Source organism: Mastomys coucha, unplaced genomic scaffold (genome assembly GCF_008632895.1).
Source record: "Mastomys coucha isolate ucsf_1 unplaced genomic scaffold, UCSF_Mcou_1 pScaffold14, whole genome shotgun sequence".
In the NCBI taxonomy this organism is placed as follows: domain Eukaryota; kingdom Metazoa; phylum Chordata; class Mammalia; order Rodentia; family Muridae; genus Mastomys; species Mastomys coucha.
The window spans coordinates 122,002,761-122,022,900 of NW_022196896.1; the positions used below are offsets into that span (position 1 = coordinate 122,002,761).

At 37.7% G+C, this 20,140-nt stretch overlaps 1 non-coding gene across 1 annotated transcript; it reads left to right on the forward strand.

Moving 5' to 3' along the window:
• Positions 1-10,517: 10,517 nt before the first annotated feature.
• On the forward strand, positions 10,518-10,650 carry LOC116089661. The gene has a single exon (XR_004118425.1). It is a non-coding gene; the product is annotated as a small nucleolar RNA SNORA17 (small nucleolar RNA).
• Positions 10,651-20,140: the final 9,490 nt, after the last annotated feature.

Below are 20,140 nucleotides of genomic sequence, written 5' to 3' on the forward strand. Positions count from 1 at the left end.
TTCTTCTTCTTCTTCCTTTTCCTCCTCCTCTTCCTCCTTCTTCTCTATCTCTTTCTTTCCTTCTTCTCCCAGTATTGATTTAGTTAATGAACAACAAACAAAGTCAGCTATAATCAGGATTCCTGTAGCAATCTGTGCCATTGCTGTGCAGGTATAAGAGTCCATAAGAAGTCAATGAGCTAAAAGGTAAAGACAAATATACTGACTTAAAATGTCATTTCTAATCAAATATTCATTTTGCTTGAATAAAAAATACATGATTTATTCAGTGGATCATATTCATTGCTGCAATTCCTGAATTTAACGTTCAAAGTTTTCTAGCTATAAAACCTTTAAACTGTTTTAAAGTACTTAACATTTTCTCTTCATTTTTCTTCAACACTTTCTTTTGTGCCTCTAGCCACATCTTGTACATTCTCAGTATTAAATCTTGCATTTGTTAAAGGAACTATATGTGGCTTTATTGGTGATAGATCCTTGGAAATTAAGATCATCCCATTGTTATTTACTGATAGTTATGAATCTGTTCCCACTCAATCTCAGGGAAGATGATAAGAGAGTATAGAGGATCTATATATGTGTATATGTATGCATGTATGTAGTTTCTCTTACTATAACAAAGTACTTTTAGCTGAGAAACTTATTATTTGGGGAAGGCCATACACTCATGCCATGATACATATATGGAGGTCAAAGAACTACTTGTAGGAATCAGTTCTCTCCTTTTGGGGACTCAGGACTCAAATCAGGTCATCACCTGAATGACTCCTCTTCTCTCTCTCTCTTTCTCTCTCTCTCTCTTTCTCTCTCTCTCTTTCTCTATCTATCTATCTATCTCTATCTCTCTCTCTTATACACACACACATACATACACATATACATACACATACACACATGAGCAAGCAATGATGGTGATGAAAAAATAGATGATATGTAAATAGATAAATAGACAGATGATAGGTAAATACATAGATAGATACACAGGTAGATGATACATATATCATACATATATAGATGTTAGATAGATATTGATAGGTGATAGATAAACATGATTGATAGATGATAGATAGATAGATGATTGATAGATGAGAGAGAGAGAGAGAGAGAGAGAGAGAGAGAGATAACAGAAAGTCAGACAGGCTTTTTTTTTACAGTTCTATTAGTATTTGCCTCAGAGCAATAATATAACCTGATACATTATTGTTTAATTATACCACTAAGAGTTGATTTGGGTTTGTAAAGAATTGAGCGTTGCAATGGCCTTGCTATGATTGATAGCTTTCTTGTCTTGAAGTCTTGTGTTTATAACTACATATAACTACTCCAACTTTCTTCCCATAGGTCTTATAATAACAGAATACATTCCACCTATTCACTTTCAATCTGTATGTGTCTTTATTCTAAAATAGATTTCTTTAGGAGGTCTTATTTTTTGCAACAATAGACACTAATATAATATCTGGTAACTTACCTTGTTTCTTCAGCTTTTTGTAAGGTACCCTCAGAAATGCTCATAAGTCTTAACACTTTTAATTTGTATATGTGTTTTGCTGGGTGACAAATGTTTTCCATGATTTTATATGGTAGACAGGCATGCATCTGAATGAATAAATATTAAATATTTCTACATATAAATATTAAATACAAATAAACTCTACAGATGATTAGACACATTTTCTGTATGTAGATACCCATATATAAAAGTATAAAAACTGAACTTTCTTTTTATTCAATAAGTGAAGTTACAAAGTATGGTTAATGAAGATTTTCAAGACTCTTAATAGTGATATAATTTATTATACAGTTTAAGCTAATTTCACCATTGATTTATACACCAGCATTTTACTTTGGGTGCCACAGAGCATAATGAGATATAAAATTAAGATTGCATGAAGCTTGTAAAAATGACAGGAATATATATATCAACTCTGAATTACTGTTCAAGGAAATTACAGATTACCTGTCCTTTATCATGGGTAATTAAAGATCAGTGTTTCCAAGCATAAAATGAGAAAAATATAATGTGAGAATCCAATTTCTAATAAAACAGTTTTTCTATATATGGTAATACAGAACTGTTAATATCTTTTGAATTGTTCTCATGAGTAAATTGGGTGCTTTTGTTACTTTGCTTGGTAGAATATCACTTATAGATTTCCCAAACCAACCATTAAAAGAAATAATGTCTCCCTCAAAAAAAAAAAAAAAAAAAAACAAAAAACAAAAAAACAAAAACATCTTTAAAATCATCTAAAGTCTTAATGAAGTTCAAGCATCAATGGAGTGGTATCACCATCATTGAAACACAAAGTAATTGGTGCCATCAGTGCCACACTAGGTCACAGTCCAACATTATCCCCAACTACTTAGGACCCCAATAGAAAACTAGCTGGTGAAGAGAAAGACTGAACTCTCAGAAGACAAGGAAGGAAAAGCATAAAGAGTGATGTGAGTGGGATATGCAGACACAGCACAGAAAGTTATGCTCATATTTCTGAAATCATCATCACACCTGAAATGGGGATTGTGGCCAGGCTTTGAGTGGATCTTTACCTGAGGAGATCTACTGTGGAAACTCATAAGTATTCACTATGAATTTTACAAGATTTTGTGGAAAATGGCCAATTTGAATCATCAGAGAAGATGAACATCCTGTCTACTAATCAAGAACATGAGAAAATGTGTGTTTTAAATTAAAATACTACTGAAACTTGAAAAATACGGAGGGAACGTTTTTGCTGTCTAGGATTGTGCAATAGTTCACATAAGATGACATAAATCATGCTAATTAAATTAAAAGGCAAAACTTCACTGGTTTCCACTGCCTGAGTCATGCCTTGTTTATTTTCTCTGCTACTTAGATAGGTTCCAGGATTGAGAATTTCATTGTTTAATCCTATAAAACAGTGGTTCTCAATAGGTCGGTTGAGAACTCTTTGGGAGTCAAATGACTCTTTAACAGAGGTCACCTAAGACAATTGGAAATATCATTTATTTATATTATTAATAACAGCAGCAAAATTACATTATGAAATAGCAACAAAAATAATTTTATGGTTGGTGGCACTGTCATTAAATATAGTTCAGGGAAGGAGTATCTTTGGGGTGCAGAGCCAAGGTACATTCCAGAGAAATTCTGCCATGCAACATATATGGTATATTAAAAGGTTTACTAGGGAAAGGGGAGGAGTCAGGATCTGAGGAAAGGGTAGAGGCAGCGAGAGAGCCACGAGGAGGATATTGCAGGGGCAGAGAGGAAATGTGCACAGGGAATAAAGAGAGAATACATTGGAATAGATAGATACACAAGGGGAGAGAGACAGATCTAGGATGGCTGCAGATCTTTTAACAGTGCACATACCTGGCATACCTAGCAACAACTATGGCAGGTCATGACATAAGCAACTGCTAAGTTTCAGGCAGGCCAGAGGACTCACCTGTATGCTAACAGTCAACACAACATAAGGAACTGTATTCAAGGAAGGTTGAGAACAACTGATAGGGAGTTGCACATATAAGATATTAGGCCCTTCTCCTTTCTTATATTTCTACTTTCGTCCCTTGGTTCCTGCTGGCCATTTGTAAAAGTACCTTTTAATTCTCCTGTAGTAATTGTTGTCTCTGAGGTTTACTGTCTGCCAATGTAAGCCTAGTCTTGGAAGCTTCTAGCTTCTGTACAATCTAATCTAGGCTTGAATTATTTTCAGCATCTGAGATTTACTGCTGAATAAGCTCAACCTTTCTTGTTTCTGAACTCTATCGGGCTGATTCAACTCAGCTGTTCTGGCTCAAACTCCTCTCCCAGCTGACTTATTCAACCTGGCTTTTCTCTCTACCTCTGAATTGTTCTGCTTGGCCTCAAACTAACTCTAGCAATCTTTTCTAGTCTTCTAGCTCCTTCTCATTCTCTTGCTCATTTTGGCTTTACCTGTGTCTAGATTGTTCTCACCTCAATCTGTCTCTTTAAAATTCTTCCAATAAAACTGCCTCCTTCCCTGCTTTGCGCCGCTCTACTCTCCCTCTCAACTCAACTGTGCTGCTCTCCAGGAACTCTACTGAATTCCTGTACTGTACCTTCTTCGCCCTGTATAGTCTGTTTCCCCCTTAAATAGCATCCCTTTCCTCTCTCTTTGTATGAAAGTTGGCATATCCATTCAGTCAAATCTTTCTCTGATTTGTCACTTTTTCTACCACTCAATTAGTCATCACTTTCAAACGTAGGTGCTTCCTTCTACAAACTAACTTTGCCTTCTTTCTTTGGGATTAAAGAAGACTACTAAAAGTGTGTTTGTATTTCAGCCAGAGGAATTAAAGATGTTGCTATAGGCTGAGACATATCCTAATTAGAAACATGTTCAAGTATCCTGTAACAGTCATTTTCTTTCCCACCCACCCTTCCCAACTGTGATGAAAAATGTTGTAAGATCCTATTATCCTCTTTATGTTTCTTGGTGAATATTTAATAATCACCCTTGCCTATTGTATACATGCTCTTACTTCATTTCTGGTTTATAAACTCCAACTACATGGATTAGCAATCACCTGCCTTGTCTGCATATTTTGTTTAAAGCTTTCAACCTTTCGAAATGGGATGCATGTTGTTATATTGGTTACTGCTACCATTTCTGCAAACAGATAATGCACAAAAACCAACTTAGAGAAAATGGATTTTGTTGGGTTCACAGTTTGTCCATCATCATTTAAACAGGGTCAAATTTGCAAATCCAGGACCAGGACCCAGTGGCTGCTAGTTTATTCCATGTGTAGAAATGCTTTCACCCAGATGAATGTCCCTTTCTATTTTTATTTCAGTCATAGACTCCAGCCTGTGAAAAGTGCTTTCTACAAACAATCCTAGCATTTCTCCTCAGTGATTCTAAATCCAATTGGGCCATCAGTGAAGATAAGCCTCTCTCATCCTTGTGGCTTGTTGGAGTCAGTCTAAGGTGAAACTGTTCTAGAACCTGGAAAGGCAAGTGAAAGAATATAGTGGAATCATGGACCAAGACATTAACACATCTTACACTAGGTGATTCATGTAAAAATATCTTGTATCTTTACAAATCACTGGTCTCAACTTTTTTATTTGGCACTTACCAAGAAGTAAAATTAAAGAGTATAGAATCCCTTCAGCTCCTTCAGGCCTTTTTCTAGCTCCTCCATTAGCAACAACACTATGAACCAACCAGTACCCCCAGAGCTCCCAGGGACTAAACCACCAACCAAAGAGTATACATGTAGGGACCCATGACTCCAGTTGCATGTGTAGCAGAGGATGGCCTTGTTGGACATCAGTGGGAAGAGAGGCCCTTGGTCTTGAGAAGGCTTTATGCCCCACTATAGGGGGATGTCAGGACAGGGAAGCAGGAGTGGGTAGGTTGGTTAGCAGGAGGAAGGGGGATGGGATAGGGGGTCTTCTGGGGGGAAGCAGGAAAGAGGATAACATTTGAAATGTAAATACAGAAAATATGTAATTAAAAAAATATAGAATTCTCAAAAAAAAAAATATAGTAATGACCTCAGTTGCTCACAGTAATAGCTTTGTTTTTCCAGAAATCCTGCCTTCAAACAGCCTTCTCCATCACCATTTCTACCCCATTGGCCACACTTCGTTTATATCATGATTTATAGGCCAACTTCAACAATCAATTCCTACTCTTGGAAAGCAAAATGGGCAGTACTAGAAATCTTCATCAGTTCTAAACTAAAGCTTTCATCTACTCTCAATCCCAAATGTTCCTCCTTCACTGTAGTCTGGCCTATTTTTCACAACACATCATGGAGCAAGGAAAAAGTAAAATCTGTTTCCTCGTTTCTCCCTGGCATCTTTGCTAAACTCGTTAGCAGTTGTTAAAACAATCTGAAATCTGTTGTTCAAAATCTGTCTCCATGACATTGTGTGATTTCCTCTGCAATGTGAATAGAAATGTGAGTGTCAGCATATTCTGGGGACACTTTGAGGATAATAGCCTTTGGTATTCCAGAGATGCAGGCTAGATACAGTTGGACTGTGGTTTTATAATCGTTCCTGTTTTGTTCATACTCTCAAAAGCATACAGTTCAGCTTACTTCTAGATTCCTTTGTCCCAGCGTCTTAGCCACCTTTCTAGTTCTGTGATAAAACATGGTGACCATAAGCAAGTGGGTGAGAGAAAGCTTTGTTATACCTTACAGTTTTTATTCTGTTTCCCAAAGCAAGACAGGCAGGAAGGCAAGACAGGAACATGAAGTAGGAACCGATACAGAGAAAATGGAGGAATGTTGATTACTGGCTGGCTTAATGTGCTTTCCTATAGCATCTAGGAGCAGCAGACCAGAAGTGGCATAACCCACTATGTCCTGGATGTTCTCATGTCAAGAATCAATCAACAAAACGCACAACAGGCTTCACAAAGACCAATCTACTAGGGGCATTTTCTCAGTTCCTTCTTTCCAAATGACTCTAGCTTGAATCAAATTAGCATAACACAAACCCATACATCCACAGGCCATACTATCATTCTTTGCTTTTAGTTCTTGTCCTTGTGACAGAGTAGAATAGCTCTTTTGGATCTTGTCATCTAACTCTGGTAACTTCAGGGTGGAGGGTTTGTTTGGGTTTGTTTTGGTTTTTGGTTTTTCGAGACAGGGTTTCTCTGTGTGGCCTGGGCTGTCCTGGACTCACTCTGTAAACCAGGCTGGCTTGGAATTAACAGAGATCCACCTACTTCTCCCTCCCAAGTTCTGGGATTAAAGTCATGAGCCACCAAGCCCAGCTACATTCCTATTTTAAAAACTATGGTCGCTCTCTGTTTATGAATGTTTGTGACTCAACCTTGTAAATATAAGATATCAAAGGCAGAGGGGTGATATTTCTTCAAAAAACCTGGATTGTAAAGAACTGAAAATGTGATGTGTGCACAAATAACACTGAGGCAAATAATGTAATAGTTAATCAGGCTCCACCTCCTTCCTCTTAGAAAGACATGTTAATGATGATCTACTGAAAGCACCTTGAAACTAGTAGTGAAGCCTCCATAATCTAAGCTCTCCTTTCAGAATCCTGAGGACTCCCACCACAACATGAAGATTTGTTTGTGACAGTATCACATTCAAATACACAGTAGTGCTTTCCTCCAAGAAGGTAAACTTACTCTGCCAGTCACTTTTACATCTTTTACTTTGCAACTTATCCACTAAAAACCTGAATGCCAGTTCTATTCAGAATAACAGATTTGAAATTGCCTCTGACAAAAGCTGCTATTGTCACCTTTTCTTCATATATGAAAAAGCAATAGAGGGCATATATTTTTATAGACCTTACATTGAAGTGTCTTATTACTGCAAACCCAAGACAGAGAAGAAAGGAAAATACCAAAAAATTCACACATAGGCACAGATTCCAGAACAAAAGAAAGCAATGTTTTTGTTTTCTATATCTATGTTGTTCTACAACATCAAATTTACCTTAAGTAGAAGAGATTTTTATAAACCAGGCAAACATATTTCATTTACATATTCCTTTACATTCATTGTTAAATACATAAATTTGTATTCAATGTGTTTACAATGGACAGATTCTTTTATAAACACACAAAATATGCAAATATATTTAATAATGTATTTGAAAGGGATGAAGAGAAGAAAGAACTGATGTGATTATAATCTCAAAAATAAAAAAATATGATTTAAAAAACATAAAGTGATATACAAATACAAATTTATACCTGATTTTGCAAAATCTATAAGATTTATCCTTATAGTCATAGACAAGCTCAGCTACAATTTAGTATCGGAAAGGCCTCTTTGTACGGTGGCTAGCAGCTACTTCAGTTATAACCGCTTGCAGTGTGAAGAATGTGTGGTAATGGACTGTTTAGCCCTGGATGATACATCCATGTAATAGCCCCTCCACTCAAGGCTCAGAGAACATCATCATCGCAGGTGGAACAAAAGGAAACCTCACTCTCCTCAGCATGCTCTTTTGCCATCTTTTCTTATAGCTGAAATCAAATTGTAATTAATGGTAGGTATAGCTTTGAAAGGAAAAAGCTATGCAAACATCCAACCCTCTAAGTGCCTGGAAGTTTTAGGCTGCCTAACCAGCAGGTCATTTAGGGTGTGTTCCTTCTAATTAACTCTTCCATTTTCTACCTTATATCTGTTTGCTCTTGGATGGGAAGATGAACAGAACATATATTAAAACTTCTTCGCCTGTTCTCATTTGTTTGAGCCAACTGAATGTCCGCAGAAGTAGCATGAGAAAAGGAAGTGCTGTTCCCTTTAAGCATTTCAAACCCCAAAAGACTACCAAGGAGCCGACTCTGATACAATTACACGAGGGTCTTTTTTATTCAAGCTCCAGCTTGGGCTCACCTATGACCCTGATGCAGCCGGATGGGAGAGTGATGCCCTATGGCCATTTTAAAGCAAACATTTATAGAGGCAAGCAAACAAAAAAAATATGTTTCTAGCCTGACACACACTTGATTGGATGGCTATTACAGAACTGTGTTGCCCTTTACAGTAATTGGCTGGTGCTGGGAGCCAAACCAGAAACTTAACTGCTGCTTTCTTCCTGATTGGTGGTTGTTAGGGAGTGAGGTGCCAGGTGCAGGCTTGTTAGAGAGTAACCTGGAAACTAGTGCTGGGTGCAGGCTTATTTAGGAGTAACTGGAAAACTGGTGCTAGGTGCAGGCTTGGTGGTTAACTCGAGTTCAACCTTCGGTCAGGTTCTCTAAGATGGAGTTGAATCCAAGATGGACTGGATCTGGTCTGCTCCGAAGCATGGAGCAAACTCTGCTATTTATTCTCCAGCTCTCTTTATGAAGAATCAGATCATATTTGCTGTGGTTAATACTCAGACTTGCCCAATCCTCCTCCAAAGTCTACTTTCATGAATGTAGTCCTCATCCAAAGAACCTCTCTTTCAGACAGGCACTACCAAAATCCACACCAGTCAAAATACTGAGCTGTGGAGCATAGTCCAGATAGATGCATCCATAAAATATTCCTGCACCATAGGCTCAGGGAATGCTGCAGAACAGGGAGAGAGGGATGATTCAAAGAGACAGAGCATCAGAGACTTTGCTGTGAGATTATGTCTCCTAGTAACATCAGAAGCTACACCCATAAAGTCTCACAAACAGGAACTGAACAAGGATGAGACCAATGAACATGCCAAACAAGAGAAGGCCACAGTGCCTCAACCAACCTTTTACAGAGAACTATAAGCAATGGTGGAAAACTGGGAACAGAAGAGCACACCAACTGGATCTCGAGTTCCAAATGGTAAGTCCTGAAGACACACTTACAAGTCACACTTTACGGAGTCAGCAGGTTCTAGTTATGAATATATCTCTATATTCAAATACTTATCAGGTTATATTTGTGAATACATCTCTATATTCAAATACATATATACGTTCAATAACAATAAATGAAAATGAGGCTGTGAATTTGAAGGTCTGTATGAGAGGGTTTGGGGAGCGGAAAAGGAAGACAGATAATTAAATTACAATCTCAAAAATAAGCAAAAAATTAGAAGTCATTTACATCCCAATGAGGGAAAGCAAAAGGAAAAGCAAAACAAAACAAAACAAAACAAAAAGTCAAATTCTCTCAGGCTGACTCCTCTCTCCATCATCTGATTTGTACAAAATGTGTATAGGATTCATATATCGCCTGCAGTAAATTGAGTCACTGTCTGATTCCCATAACTTCTCTCTTTATCTTTATTTATACCTTTAACTCCCTTGACAGTTTCCTTTATCAAAGACACAATAAGAAATCTTCATCGACAATTTGACTGGAATTAGGATCATGTGAATACACACCTCTAATAGGGCTATGATGACATTGAACTCAGTATTCTATTCTTTTTTCTCTACCTCCTAAGTGCTAGGAGTAAAGTCATGAGCCACAATAACAGGCTCCTTTGTTTTTATTACACAGTAAAGTAAATCTATAGAACTTTCTTTCATAGTTCCAATGGAAATCATGCATTTAATATGCTATGTGCTCTTAATGCTCTGAATCAGACTTGATTGTATTTTTATTGATATCAACATAAAGTGATGCACTAAAATATTGGTAAGAAAATTTATCAGAAAGTTTGCAGGGAGTTCTGTGCTTCCAATTCAGTACCAAAACAGAGGTGGAGATGCAGTGAAGGTCAAAGCTGCCACTGCTGCTACTGAACACTTCTGTGCAAACTGCCACCACTGGAAAGTGGGGTCTCCGATTACACTTTTCCCCAGCGTCCATTAATCATATGTGTGGCATCTAGATATATATAACCTCTTACTGAGAGTTTGACAATGGGCATAATTCTTTTAAAAGAAATCAAACATCATTGCCAACAGAATGGAGACTAATTGTTGCGATAAGGAAACAAAGCTTTCCTACAGCATCACCAATCACCATGAAATGATGATTTCTAAGCTCAGGAAAGTGAACATACATATTAGTAAACATCTGAGGTAATAATTATTTTGCAAACCTGGAGATACAGGGCACAAGAATAAGTCCATAAAACGTCAGAGCCCTTAGAAGCTTTGTAGGTGTGGATGAAGTGTCATGTGTGCTTCTACGGGTGACAGAGAGGAGAGAGGATAAGTCTACACTCTCTCTGCTGACCTGCGAACAGCTGAATGATAAGCAGCTTGCATTCCCAGAGAAAAGCAAGCCTGGGACTATCACTAGTCAGGTGGTGGTTTAAAGTGGAGGGTGGGTACAAGGGGAGGGAAAAATAAGTAATGGGATTGTAGTGAATGGTGTGAAATTCACAAGGAACCAATAAAGTTTAAAAATCAACCTCTCTCTGTCTCTCTATTTCTGTCTCTATTTCTCTGTCTCTGTCTCTTTGCCTGTCTGTCTGTCTGTGTCTGTCTGTCTTTGGATGTCTGTGTGAAACCACAAATATTTAAACCAGCTTCAGAAGACAAACACCACTAACCTCCAACTAAGCTCTATGGAATTAAGACACTTAATATGCAAAGAAATATCACATTATAGGAACTACCCAACAGTTAATATTGGTGAGGTGCAGTGCACGTGCGATATTCTCTGTGTGCTTTCCAAACTGAACGTGGGGACTTTTGTTCCTGTTGCACACAGCTCTCAGAAGTATAGGCCATTCATGCAGGATGGTTGTGGAGGCCCACAGTAAACAGATCACATGTACATTGTCCCATTTTTTTCAGCCCACTTTAATATCAATTACAGTGAATGTAGGCTTGGCACAGTTTTAATACAAAGATTATATGATTGTACCCAGTTATATATCAACTATGAAGGGAAAACTCAATATTTCTCATCTCTATTATTGTGGCCTATTCTCAATGCCTCCAGCAGTTATAACGGTCTATGAAAAGAAGGAAACTGATTCATGGTCTTGTCAGTGTAGTCTATACTGAAACACAGGCTCATATCTTCATGTGTGAATTCCTACTTGATCAAGCACATTAAGAACATGGTGACTAGAGGCAAACTTAAAAATGTAAGCCAAAAGGTAATTGATTTTAGTGAAACAAATCATTTCTTGTATTTTAGGATTTTGATGTGAAATTGGTTCCTTGGTCCCCAAATACAAGCCAATGATTTTAAGTTCTCTCCCCATGAGTAACATCAAACCAATTGTTAGTGAAAGATGCAGGTCATTCTTTCAGGAAGTGGTCTCAGAGACAGAAAAGGAACAAGATATTTCTGAGGGGAAAAGAACACTTCAGAGTTGTTCTCCCTTCAGACAGACACATGAGCCTTAACACTGACATTTTCATCAGTCCAGCAGTGGTAACCTGGACCTGGAAGGTGTGCCTTTGGCTACAGTAGGTGATGCAGATGGTCTCTGATCAGCTGAAATTTGATTTTCTTGAGGATTTATAATTGTATTCATTCAGATCACTTAGCACCACTAAGACACATCTCAGAAGGTTTGGGAAGTACACTGCATCTTCAAGGGTCCAGAGTTTTGCTTAACTGGAGGAAAGAGATACAAATTGCTTCTGGAAAGCCATACCTGATGTTTATTCTCACCTTCCTCTACACGCTGATGCTGTTCATCCTCGGATTCTCCACCACCACCTCTGCTGGCTCTGGGGTTTTATTTGGGAGCATGGTTCAAATTCTCATTCCACTGGAAACAGGGCCTTGTGGTTTGACTTCTGTTGTTGGCTAGAATCACTGTAACTGTTAGTTTGTAGGGAAAATAGCCCTAAGAAATTGGTGCATGGACTTGTGTTTTCATACAAAGCACCACAGACTAAGCTTGCAGAAGTGACAGACATTTATTCTGCAGCAATGAAGCCTAGCCATTCAAGGTCTGGCAAGCTTGGTTTGCAGTAAGGCTTGTGTCTGGCTTTCTTATAGTCTGTTCCCCTCTGCCAACCATTCTATTAGGACATCAATCTTATTGGGTTAAATTTCCTTGATTTCTAGAGTTTATAAATGATAATAGTAAGAAAAGTGGTGTTTGCAGGTATGATTAAGTATCTCAATTTGGACCAGTTTTCAGGAATTATATGTGTCACACTTGAGAGCAATCATTCAGTCTCTGTCCTCAGAGAAAAAGAAAGGAAGTATACACATAGAAGAGGAGAGGCAAGAGGCAATGTGATCTTGGAAACAAAGTATGTGACACAACCACAGGAGGATACCACAGCCATCAGAAATAATCAGAAGTGAAGAACAGATTCCTTTATTAACCACACAGGGCTCATAACACTGGAATTTGCTCCAGAAATTCAGATTTTAGACTCCAATCCTCCAAAGCTAAGAAAAAAAATCAGCTGTTTGAACTGTTAAGTCAAAGGGATGGAGAATGTTACTCAACAGTTAACAGTACATAATGTTTTTGCAGAAGACCAGAGTTTGATTCCTAGTACTCATAAGGGGTGGCTCACAACACCAGCACCAACAAATCCAATGCCTTCTTCTGACCCATGTACATGATGGACTCATGTGTGCATATCTATAGGCAAATAGACAAATATACACAAGTAAAAAATAAAACAAGTCTAAACTGGAAAGCAGATGTTAATTTGTTTCAACATAGAATACAAACTCTTCGTCTTTCTTCACTAAGTTTAAAATTACATTTGAAAAAGAAATTCTAAATATAACTATTTTAAAAAGCCAATGAGCCAAAGTTTAACAAAAGAAATACTCCTTGTGGATTAAAATATATACATGCCAACCCCCTTTTCCCCTCAAAGTATCAAACCCAACTTCCTGAGAGAGCTAGATGGGATAATACTTTAAGAGGTAAATTGTTTTATAACATTTTCTTGTAACTAAATAATTCTTTTCTACAAGTTACAAATTGAGAATTTAATTATAATAAGAATAGTCTTTCTATTCTTATATAGAATATTACATATTTCTACATAAGACTATTCTTATATAGAAAGACTATTTTTATTGTAATCAACTAGGTCAAAAATGGTCAGAATATATTTCCCATTGCTCCTGGGCCAGCATCTACCACAATCTGAGGAGGATATCACCAATAAATAAATGCAAAAGGCATTTGTGCCGTTAGCCTAAGGCAATTTATCTAAGCCAGAGACACCACAACCCAAGGTTGAGTGGCTGGAGAACCCAATGACCACCTATTGCATCTACAGTCAGGTGTTTCAGTTCTTGCCTTAAACCTAGGAATAAATATCATCCAGTTGTGTGCACCTTTGCAGAAGCTTTCTGACTAGAGCGTCAGAAGTGTCTTTCGTAGATGAGGTCAGTGGGGTCAGTGGTGGAGTGTGTAGCTCCAAGTGTGCATATGATGATAAGATGAGAACATCCAAACAACGCTTGATCCATGCCTGTTGTGAGACCTGTTCCTTCAGAATGACAAAGGTAGGGATTCTGTGGACATGTTCTGCGGACAAAACCTCACAAAGGCTTAAAATTATTAATATGCAGCTACTGAAAAATCCATTAACTTTGGATTAGTTGGAGGCACGGGCCTTTGATTTCATCATTTGAAAGGCAGAGTCAGGTGGATCTCTGAGTCTGAGGCTAGCTGGGTCTACATAGTGTGTTCTAGGGAATCCAGATATATGCAACCTTTTCTCAACAAAAACAACCAAAATAAATAAATAAATAAATAAACAAATAAATAAATGTCAAATTCATTAGAGGAGTACTATAAGGGTAGAAACATTTCTTATATAAAATCTAGCAACTCTTGGAGCAAAATCTGAGAATCAGTGAAACTTGAGTCTCAAGTCACTCAAACTACGGAGTCTAAATTATGGGTGATTATAGCCAACAAGCAAGGTCTCCCTTCCTCCACTCAGCTTAAACTCATCCTCTAGCCAGTGTTCTCTGGGAATGTCAGGTGTTTAATTCTGCTTGGGCTACCATAACCGAGCATCCACACATAGAAGAAGCCTTAAAAACTGTTATTTCTCATGGTTCTGGAAGCTAGGAGTGTAAGGTTATTATGAAGAGCAGATTTGCTGCTTCATGACCCCATTTTTGCGGTCGTAAATGGTTGTGTTCTAACTGTGTCTTTACACAGCAGTAAGAAGTGAGGGGTGCTCCATGGACTGAGTATTTATTCACATTCATAATGACTCTACACATTCATGACCTGATAACTTCCCAAAGGGTCCAATTCCCAATTCCTTTACATTTGAGCTGAAAAGCTCAGCACATGAATCAGAGAAGGAAAGAAAACACAAACATCTAGTTTAGGATAACGACATAAAAAGAGTGGAATTGCAAAGTCCTAGTTCCAATGCAGTTATAGAACAGAGATTCTGTATGGAGAGAAAAGCAGTGAAACAGAGGCAGCCATATCTCCCCTGAGCTGTGCACAGCATTTCCCAAAGGCAACAATTTGAAGAGGAACATAAGAGGCACACATGTGAGGGCCCACTGAAGAGTTTCTTGAAAAACAAGCAAGCAGAGGCTAACAACTCTGTCAGAACAAGGTAAACCAGTGAATGGCTTTCTTAAACAGAAGAAATATTGAGAGAATGACATCAAAAATTCATAAAAAGCAAAGGATCCCAAACAAGGATGGAGCAATTTATGTCCAGGCCATGGGCAAGAGGAGAACAAACTGTTGTTTACTGGAGACTAGCAGCTGGATCTGATACCAATGGAGAAGTTTGCTTTATGAAAAAAAAATATGGCATCAGACTTTGCAAGAGCTGTAGCCATCACAAGATGACTAAGCACTCACTCACCCAGTGTATTTCCTCTACTCCAGAGGATTCAGAGTGAGGGAGATACAGAGTGAAAGAGCAAAGAGTAAGTGAGAAAACAGAAGGTGAGTACCCATGTTTCTATAATATGTTACTTAAACATTTTCAGTTTAGAACAAAAGCTTATGAGACAACAAGAACTAAGAGACTGGCCTAGACATAGGGAATACCAGGCAGGGAAAGTGTCATGAAAATGTCACATGGCATACTCTTAGTGATTTCAGAGCAATTATGGATACCTTCAAAAACTAACAGAAAACATACATTAAGGAATAAAGTGGAGTGAGCTTAGCACGAGAATCCATCCCAAACACTGAAAGTAGTAATAGCAACAACATTCATATATTATAGAGAAAAATATTTAATAACCTTAACAAAAGTGAAGAGAAAATGACAAGATTCATCAAAGAGTTATGGAGATGGAAACTGAACAAAATGAAAACCTTCACTGTTTTCAAGGATAGATTCAAAATAAATGCGAGAGGTGTGACTCAGGTAACACTAGTTTACATATAGTATATGCATAGTTATATATGTATACATTAGCTATTCCTCTCCCATTATTGAAAGAATTACACGTTCATTCACATGGAACACAAACTTTAAAGTTTTAGCTAATGCAAGTAATTGTTAATGGGTTTATCTTTGCATTTCTAAGACAGAAAATTGGGCAAATGAACAATCAACTGTGTCTCTAAAACCTAGACAAGATAACTCCTTTCTGTTGTAAGTGCAGGTGTAGCACTAGCTATGAGTATCGCAAAAGCAATATTAAGATAGTAGTGCAGCATCTGAAATCTAAGCCCTAACTGTGTTTCACAAAAAAATTATCATAATCATTGCAGCTTTTCTGTTCAGTAGTTACTATATGTGTGCACATGTGCATGCATGTACAAACACCTAATTCTGTGTCTTAAGGAGGAAATCATGTCTACATTTAGTAAGAGCAAGCACATAGCTTCAAATTTCAAATATTTGAAAGTTTTCTTTATAATGAACCCTTCTATATTCCACAACACAGATTCAAGTGGCTAAGTAATAAATTTTCCATAACGCAAAGCTAATCATACGTTTACCCACTGAGTCAAACAATGAGCTTTGCAGGAATTGTTAAGTGACCCAGCTGTAAATACATAGGATTTATTGCCCTATGAAAGGAACATTCTTGGTGAAATATTGCTCTCTGCATTTTCACATGGGCAAAAAAATAAAATCAAAGTGTCTGTCGTTGTCCTCCATTGCCAGTCAATGACACCTAAAACTTTCTCGTTACTTCTCAGAACCATTACCCTGGATAGAGCGCTTTAGGAAGGAGACAATGTGAGATGTGTGGTTATATTTTGTTCAGCCTGAATCACTCTAACTGGGGGTCACCCATGTCCTCAACCACAGCACAAACATATTAATGTCTGTGGGATGCAGTTCCCAGTTCAGGTAAAGTATTTCCTTAATGTGGCTTCCACTTGTTTAAAACATTAAGAAACCAAAGCTTTCTAACCTCTGGTTCTATTCAAATCGTCACACTGACATCTTGTGGCTGCAGCTGATGGAACATGGAAGTCCTGCTGCATGATGTCATCCAACCCGCCTGGCAGGGGCTGCCCAGCCAACCCTGTGGCTCTAAGAAGTTACAGGATACCATACAGGAAGAAAACTTCCATATAACGTGGGTTTGTGGTTGCAAGGTAGGAAATGTCACATTCTAAATAAAGCATGGAGAATGAAGTGAAATTGGAAGCTTCGCAAAAAGGACCATGATGTCAAAATCTGCTCTGGCACCTTTACTATTTTCTCTAAATTAACCCTCACAGAACTTATGTTCATAATAGCATAAGAGCTTTGCAGATACACAGCCCAGGCAGCTTGTGATCAGGTTAAAAACAGAGGCCAGTCTACATAAAGCATGCTCCCCTGCCTGGCTGAATCAGGGGCTGCACAGAAACCTTCCAGGGGACAAATACTAATTTCAAACATAATTTGTTGCCTTAAATTCCACAAGCCCAATTGTAGTTTCCCCTCCCCCCTTTCCTCTGAGTCCCTCTCCCCAATCTCTACTCTGTCTCCTACTCCCACCCACTTTCCTCCATTTCTTTTCAGAAAATGGCAGTTTTTCGAATATCAAAAAACATAGCATATCAAGTTGCAGTAAGACTAGACACCTTTCTATTAAGGCGTAATACTGCTCAGCTATTGGCCCATAACACTTGATTAAATAAATCTTATAGTCTCTGTCTCATTTTATTTGTGAGCTAACCAGGATAAAAAAATTATTACTTATAAAATTGCACTAACAAAATCACATCCATACCTTTGTTGGAGGAAAATAACTTTTACTTTCTATATTTAGCTCTTCCTATTAAGAGAGAAATAGTTAAAACTGTACCTTAGAGAATCTCACCAGGTTTGTTCACATGGGTACCCACTTACCTGATTCATCCTCTATCATTCACTCCATAAAACAGTCTACAGTTTGATAGTTAAGGCACATGCTTGACACAAGTCAATGGATTGCTAGAAACATTTATAAAACTGACCAACTCTTGAAATAGAAGTGATAATTAAAAGAAATAATTTCAGTGTAAGGGGGAATTCCATGTATCTCGAATATGACTCCTCTAAAAAGCTTCCATCTAGATGATTCTTATACTGCCAAGTATCATTGCAGAAATTTCTGGTTTGGGAAAATAGAGAACAACCTATAAAGTGGCACCATTAAAGGTAAAATACTAGCTTCCATTTTAACTGATCTCTTCCCTGGCTAGTACAGTTTGTCAAAGGAACAAAATCTGGAAGGTGAGAACACCAGGTCTTGAAACATTTGTATTACAAATTGTCAAAATGCCAGTTGGAGTTAAACATTAAGATGCAGATGTATGTGCAAGTTTCTATCACTGTGTGTCATAGGTAGACCCCTTCCTTGCCTTCTGTTCAGGCTAAGAATCAAAGTTACTCTACCCTCTCTAATGTGTGCTGGAGGAGATGAACACCAGTTTGTAGTCTGGTGATCAGCTGAGGTGTGAAGTGTCAGTTCATTCACACAGAAGAGGTCTGGCTGGTGCAGGGCATTGTTGTGAGTAAATACGACTGAACAAAGTTTATACCATGGTGGACTTTTCTCTAGCCCTTGGGTAGGAAAATATGAGCTTGTCAGAAATCAACATGCTTCTCAGCTCTACTGAGTACCCGACACTCAGTGTTCTGAAATACAGCTCTGTGAATCCTAGACTCCCAGGCCTAACACACTGATAGTATTGTGTTTGACGAGTAACAACAGCAATGAACGAAATCTATCTATGCCTTTAATATCAAAAGACCAACTTGAAAATGGCTTCCCTTGCAGAAGGAAGGATAAGGTAGATGTTTACACAGTAACTGCAAAATTGACCAGCAATTCCTATCTCCTGTCTCCTCATCCTCTTCTTCTTAGGGAGTAATATGACAGTTTAATGAAGATCAAGGCTTCTGTCTTTAATAAAAATATTTTTATTAATTCTTTGAGAATTTCATACCATATATTTTGAATGTATTTACCTTCATCATTCTCCAAATGCCTCACAAACAACCCCCATCCACGTGTTGTGTTTAAAAAATAGAAAAAAAAAATGTGGGCTGGTGAGATGGCTCAGCGGGGAAGAGCACCGACTGCTTTCGGAAGGTCATGAGTTCAAATCCCAGCAACCACATGGTGGCTCACAACCACCCATAATGAGATCTGACACCCTCTTCTGGTGCGTCTGAAGACAGCTACAGTGTACTTACATATAATAAATAAATAAATCTTAAAAAAAAATAAAAAAGAAAAAAATGTATCCAACCTAGTTTTGCTGACCATATATCCATGGGTATAGAGTTAATTGGAGCATAATAGACCTCCCAATGGCCACATCCTTAGGAAAAACTCTGAGTGTTTCAAGAAACAATTGCCCCATAGCCCCTCAGTTAGGAAGGCTTCAGCTCCATGCTAGAAGGTTGGCTAGTCTGATTTTGTATGGGTCTTATGCAGACAACCACCAGCTGTTGTGAACTCATGAACACAGTGGTCTTGTACTCTCCAGAAGACGCTACTTCACCCCAAAGATCAACTCAGACTTTCTAAACAAGAGAAGCATCATCCACCTAATGATGGATGGACCTAATCCAGCTAATCTTGAAGTTAGTAAGGTCATTTTTTTGGCTTGAAATTTTACCTCTCTAAAATGTATCATTGCTTCCTCAATGTGGAGAGTAATATAGATGCACGTCACCTCCTTTACAAGAAGATGGTAAAGCAGGCTTTTCAGGATGGTGAAGCAGGCTTTTGTGTTCTAATCTTTCTTATGGATCACTTTAATTTCAAAGTTCATTCAGACTTCACAGTTTTCATTGTTGGTGATGTGTATTCATTTGAAAGCATGTAGCTTAATTTTGGAACAATACATTGAGCTCAAAGTGCAGACACCGAAAAATTATTCATTTTACCTGACACTGTAATTTCTATGAAAAATCATGATTGGATTATGAATACAGAACACTGGGATAACATTCACTTTTTTATTACTTTCATGGGCTTTCTTCAATTAGATTCACTACAATCTCATACTTCTTTCTCATTTTTAATTACCATTTACCAAAATAAAGAAAAAGAAGTTACAAGATTAAATAAATGGTAAAATAATGTTAGTTCATGCATCTACATCTACTGAGACACTAATAAGCAGAAAGGAAGCTGCCGGTGTTCTGCTTCCATCACAGCTCTGTTATTGACATCCAGTCCCTGGGAAGCCATAGACTTCAACTTTCATATGACAGTTATCTTGCAATATAATTTATTGGCATAATTCTTAAATTATTTGTGATTATATAATCAATAAAAATTTTATTTTTTCATTACTAAAGTCAACTACAAAAAATGAATGGCTTTATCAAGTATTTCCACAGAAAGTCATAAGACATACCATGCTGAATTCAAA